The sequence below is a fragment of the Giraffa tippelskirchi genome, chromosome 6, assembly GCF_054371585.1.
Source record: "Giraffa tippelskirchi isolate mGirTip1 chromosome 6, T2T-mGirTip1v1.2.pri, whole genome shotgun sequence".
Classification (NCBI taxonomy): Eukaryota; Metazoa; Chordata; class Mammalia; order Artiodactyla; family Giraffidae; genus Giraffa; species Giraffa tippelskirchi.
Genome location: NC_137280.1, coordinates 44,979,074 through 44,985,556, shown reverse-complemented (window position 1 = coordinate 44,985,556; position 6,483 = coordinate 44,979,074).

The following is a 6,483-nucleotide window of genomic DNA, read 5'->3' as shown; positions in this document are numbered from 1 at the left end:
ATTTCAGGCACTTCAAGTATAATAAGTCCCCTACATACAAACAAATTCTATTCCAAAAGCACATTCATTGTGTCCAATTTGTTCCTAAGTCCAACAAAGTTAGCCTAAGTACCCAACTAACACCATCAACTATAGAGTACTGTACTATAATAGGTTTATAATACCTTTCATGCAAATAAGACATAAAAACCAAATATAAAAAATTAATAAAATATATTTAATTTTATAGTACAGTACCTTGATGGAGAAGGAAATGGCAACCCACTCCAGTATTAGTCAGATACCGGAGCGACCAGTCAGATAAAACTTAGTGACTAAACAAACAAACACAGTACCTTGAGAAGTACAGTAGTTCAGAACAGCAGCTGGCATAGAGGGGCTGGCATCCAGTGAACAGGCAAGAAAAATTACTGGAGGATGGAGAGAGGGTGGGAAATGGTAGAGCTGAAGGATCGTCAGTAACAGGCGACAGAAGGCAAGCTGCCATTTCACCCATGGTGACATCTTGATGTTGATGGAACGCACATTCACATCTTTGAAAGTTGGCAGTTTGAAGGTTCGTATGTAGAGCACTTACTGTTCACATAAACAGAACTTACAAATGAATAAGTAAAAGAAAAATTTCTGCTATATTTTAAAAAATGGGCCAACTCACACAGAAAATAAATGTCCAATTTCACAAGTAACAAAAGGGAGGCAAACTAAATTAAAATGCAATACTGTATATGTTTTGCATCTGAAAAATGCATTTTTCCAAATGGTTATAAGTGCAGTGTTTACAAGGATGCGAGGGAAAGGGAAATCTTTGACACTGGAGAATTATCAATAGAAAGGCAATGCCAAAGAATGCTCAAACTACCGTACAATTGCACTCATCTCACATGCTAGTAAAGTAATGCTCAAAATTCTCCAAGCCAGGCTTCAGCAATACGTGAACCGTGAACTTCCAGATGTTCAAGCTGGTTTTAGAAAAGGCAGAGGAACCAGAGATCAAATTGCCAATATCCGCTGGATCATTGAAAAAGCAAGAGAGTTCCAGAAAAACATCTATTTCTGCTTTATTGACTATGCCAAAGCCTTTGACTGTGTGGAGCACAATAAACTGTGGAAAATTCTGAAAGAGATGGGAATGCCAGACCATCTGACCTGTCTCTTGAGAAGCCTGTATGCAGGTCAGGAAGCAACAGTTAGAACTGGACATGGAACAACAGACTGGTTCCAAATAGGAAAAGGAGTACGTCAAGGCTATATACTGTCACCTTGCTTATTTAACTTCTATGCAGAGTACATCATGAGAAATGTTGGGCTGGAAGAAACACAAGCTGGAATCAAGATTGCCGGGAGAAATATCAATAACCTCAGATATGCAGATGACACCACCCTTATGGCAGAAAGTGAAGAAGAACTAAAGAGCCTCTTGAAGAAAGTGAGAGAGGAGAGTGAAAAAGTTGGCTTAAAACTCAACATTCAAAAAACTAAGATCATGGCCTCTGGTCCCATCACTTCATGGGAAATAGATGGGGAAACAGTGGAAACAGTGTCAGACTTTATTTTTTGGGGCTCCAAAATCACTGCTGATGGTGATTGCAGCCATGAAATTAAAAGACGCTTACTCCTTGAAAGGAAGGTTATGGCCAACCTAGATAGCATATATAAAAGCAGAGACATTACTTTGCCAACAAAAGTTCGTGTAGTCAAGGCTATGGTTTTTCCAGTAGTCATGTATGGATGTGAGAGTTGGACTGTGAAGAAAGCTGAGTGCCGAAGAACTGATGCTTTTGAACTGTGGTGTTGGAGAATACTCTTGAGAGTCCCTTGGACTGCAAGGAGATCCAATCAATCCATCCTAAAGGAGATCAATCCTGGGTGTTCATTGGAAGGACTGATGTTGAAGCTGAAACTCCAATACTTTGGCCACCTCATGCGAAGAGTTGACTCATTGGAAAAGACCCTAATGCTGGGTAGGATTGGGGGCAGGAGGAAAAGGGGACGACAGAGGATGAGATGGTTGGATGGCATCACTGACTCAATGGACAAGGGTTTGGTTAGACTCCGGGAGTTGGTGATGGACAGAGAGGCCTGGTGTGCTGCAATTCATGGGGTCACAAAGAGTCGGACACGACTGAGCGACTGAACTGAACTGAACAGACCTACTAAAGAGAATTTAGTAAAAGATTTCAAAAGTTTAATGTCTTTTAGTCTATAAATCCCACTCCTTGAAATTTATGCCTTAAAACAGGATCTTAAGTGTGGGGAAACAGATTTTAGGGCAAATTTATGGTAGCATTAATTATAATAATGTCAACTTGAAAGTGAGCTAAGCACACAAGTAAAGGAAATTTATTCATTTCATCCATTTAATCAATAAATTGTTCCAGTCACTGCCACCCCTCCTGTGTTGTTTCTCATGAAACAGTTTTGGATTCCCATACGATAGTGATGATTGGTATAACCTGCCTGAAGTCTATTTCAATTCCCAATGTACAGCTTATGACCCACGGCTTCTATGCTGACTCCATTATGAGAGGAAGAGTGGGCTTAATAAATGGTGTAGTTTCAGAACTATTTCTTCATTATGAAACTGTCCTCTTGATGGTGACCTTGAAACTCAATCATATAAAGATAATCAAGACATTAAGATGACTCCGCTTCCATTGCTGCGGTTAATTAGGGCTTTCTTTCTTAAAGTTCCCTGCTTCTCCTCTCTCCTCCTGGGAGTATCTTGTACATCTTGTGCTTAAAATAGTTTACTGAAGCATTTGAGGCATGTGGCCGGATTGATGGGAAATCAGGGAACTTTCCCGGGCCTGATCTGTGCACCTTTCTTGCTCTCGGTTCTCCCTTATTTAGCAGTCTTTACCGTTTGATTTGTACCAGGCTGCTGGCTATCCCTCTGTTTTTCCATGTGCTCTGACACATTTTACAGGGTACTAGCTACATAATTGCCTTCTGCTTTTATGAGCTCAGTCATAGCATTGTTGGGGCCAGGTGCTTTTCCCAGCTAACTTTTTTTTTTTTTTGCTGTGGGTTTTAGATGTGGTTTCAATTTCTTCCCTAAGGCTTCAGAGACAGTTTCTTTCAGTATACTTAACTACCTCATTATTAATCATTTTCCCTGGAATATTTAACATCCTTTTTTCAATGTCAATGGGCTTGAACCATTTGTTCAGATGTTTTCTTTTTTAAATATAAATATCCCTTTGCCTTCAGACACAGAATTAAAATTTATAGAGTCTAACAATCTGCATGTCTCAGAAATGACAGCCATCTACTCCCAGATGCTCCTTCCTAACTCTCATCTGTAATTGGAAAAGCCAATCTAAGGAGATTTGGATAAAACAGGACATGTCTTTTTATTGCACCTCAGTGGTTAAATTTTTTATAATAGGTGTATATAAGTATACAGACCTTCCACATGGGGTGTGACTGGAAAAAAAGAAAAGAGGTTTTGCTTGAATCTTGGCTCTTATTGAGGATGAAATACTAAAGAACACCTTAATCTCTTTTGAGCCAACCATTTTTTAAATCTCCCTTGCTGGACCATAAAGGACAAAAACTGTGCTTAATACTGGAAATTTGCCAAAAGTAGGTTTCATGTGCTCTAATCACTCACACAAAAAAATGACAACTGTGTAAGAAGTTATGTTAATAAGCTTGATTATAGAAATCATTTCCAATGCATATGTGCATAAATTATGCAACCTCTTTATAATAAAATTAGCTAAATAAACAAGAAGGATAGGATAATGTTTATGGGGATTTCAGAATTGAGAATTTCATTGATGGCTTCAACATGCAGTAGTAGGAACAAAGATACAAAGTGAAACACAAAGTGAATTTTTTTTAAAGTTTAGACCTATAGAAATAAAATGTGTTATACAACTTTACGAGAAATAGAAAATGTAAGACAAAAACTTGTAACATTATAGTTTGCTTCACATTACCAAAGAGCTCTCTGGAATTTTTTAAAGTGTATTTTAAACTTAAAACTTTCTATTGTAGCATGTATATAATATTCCTTTACCTTATTCCCTTGTGAAAAAGTGGAAGTGTGAGTCACTCAGTGTTGTCTGACTCTTTGCGACCCCATAGTTTGTAGTCCGCCAGGCTCCTCTGTCCATGGGATTCTCCAGGCAAGAATGCAGGAGTGGGTAGCCATTCCCCTCTCCAGGGGATCTTCTTGACCCAGGGATCGAACCTGGGTCTCTTGCATTGCAGGAAGATTCTTTACTGTCTGAGCGTAAAGTGTGTTTTAAACCTAAAACTTTATATCGTAACATGTGTATAATATTCCTTTACCTTATTCACTATTTCCTAATTTATGGATTTAATTATTTCTCTGCATCTTCGATGGTATGTGTATAAATATGAGGATGTTTATGCATGAAAAGAAGATGCTGGGAATATTTTATTTAAAATTTCATAAAGCTACCTACATGTTTCCACGGAAAAGCTTGTTTTAAAATAAATACTCTTTGAAACTGTGAAAGAAAAAATATTGGCCACGTACAGCAATCTGGTTTAAAGATAATAAGTGATAGATGGTAGAAAAGAGCAGTTCTCTGGGTAAAAGTGTTGACAACCAGATCTAAAAACAGATTTGGAGACTTCTCAGTTATCATGTTTATAAATGAGTGTATAGTGAGATCTACAAGTTTAGAAGACTGAGGTCTTCTAGACTTAAGAAAGTTATCTTGTTTCATGCAGGTTGGGTGTAGCGGGTGTGGGGTGGGGTCTCAGATTGCACATTTCTAACCAGTTGATGCAGAGACTGATTATCCCCAGACTATACAATGAAGAGAGACTTCCCAGGTAGCTCAATGGTAAAGAATCCCCTTACAATGCCGGAGATGTGGGTTTGATCCCTGGGTCGGAAGATCTCATGGAGGTAGAAATGGCAACCCACTCCAATATTCTTGCCAGAAAATTCTCATGGACAGAGGAGCCTCGCGGGCTACAGTCTATAGAGTTGCAAAGAGTCGGACCCAACTGAGCAACTGAGCATAGCAATGCGCTTAGGGAAGTATGTTCCCAATCACACTGACAAGACGACAGACTCTAGACTATCAATTTTGACTTATGAAAAGGACATCTATGGTTGTGCTACTATAGCATTCACACTGCATCATAATTATATGTTCATTTGTCTCTCTCATTAAGTTCTAGCCCTTTGAGAAGGCAGGAACTGGATCTTGTTGACCGCTGAATCCTAGTTCTCAATAGAGTGCCTAGGACAGGGTAGACACATTGAAGAATTCTTACTATAATAAGAAGTCAGACAGGATTCTGCTCTGGGGGCATAAGGAAGAAAGAAGCAACACACCACTAAGTAAATAAGCAAGAAGTTACCAGGTATTAAAAAAGTGCTGAGCAGAGAATCCAAATTTGGTGATGAGACAGAAAGTAATTGTGTGGCTACTTTGACTTGACTGAGATCATATTCAAACTGAGAACCAAATGACAAGCAAAACCCACCCATAGGAAGATCCAGAAGATTTAGTATAAATGCTCATAGGCAGGAAGTAGCTTAGTGTTTACTGAATAAAAGTCAATGACCTGGAGAGTAATGACAAGAGAAACAGAGTAGAAAATGAGAGCAAGTATGTAGGTAGAGAGAGACCCGATCCTGTAGGATTTTAGAGGATTTTTCTTGTAAATGCAATAGAGAACCATCCTTTGCAAAGTTTTACTCCAGAGAAGAACACCAATGATTTATTGAGAGGTCTCATTAGCTGTTGAGGGAGAATGAATTGAAGACGAATCCTTAGTGGAAGCAAGAGAGCATTTAGGAGACTACGGCTGCTGTCCAGATGAGAGGCAGTGTGCCATTTTCTGAGATGGGAAAACTGGAGGAATAAACCATATGAGAGAAGGTGAAAAACAAGAATCCTGCTTTAAATCTGAAAAGTCTGTTCAACAAGCAGAAATACCAAGAAGGAAGTGTCATATACCAGTCTGGTGACCAGGAGACAGCTCAAGGCTAAAGAAAAGTATTGGAGAGAAATTGGCATATATAAGTATTTTATGGGTTTCCCAGGTGGTGCAGTGGTAAAGCGTCCACCTGCCAAGCAGGAGAGGCAGAAGACCCCTGGGTAGGGGAGAACCCCTGGAGAAGGGAATGGCAACCCACTCCAGTATTCTTGCCTGGATATCCCATGGACAAAGGAGCCTGGTGGGCTACAGTCCAGGGGGTCGCATAAGTCAGACACAACTGAAGTGACTTAGCACACAGGTAATTTATATCATGGGAATGGGTGACAATCCAGAGAGAAACTATACAGATCAAGAGGAAAAGAGATCCTAGTGTGATTCTGCTATGAATATCTGTTGGGCAGAAACGGGAAAGACATGAAAGGATGAACAATAACAAGGAGAAGGGGTTTCATTATAAGCAAAAATTAGCTAAATACTGGGGGAGGGATACAGAATACTAAACAACTTGAAGTATTTTGCTAAATTAAAAGTGTTCCTTACGTGTTCATC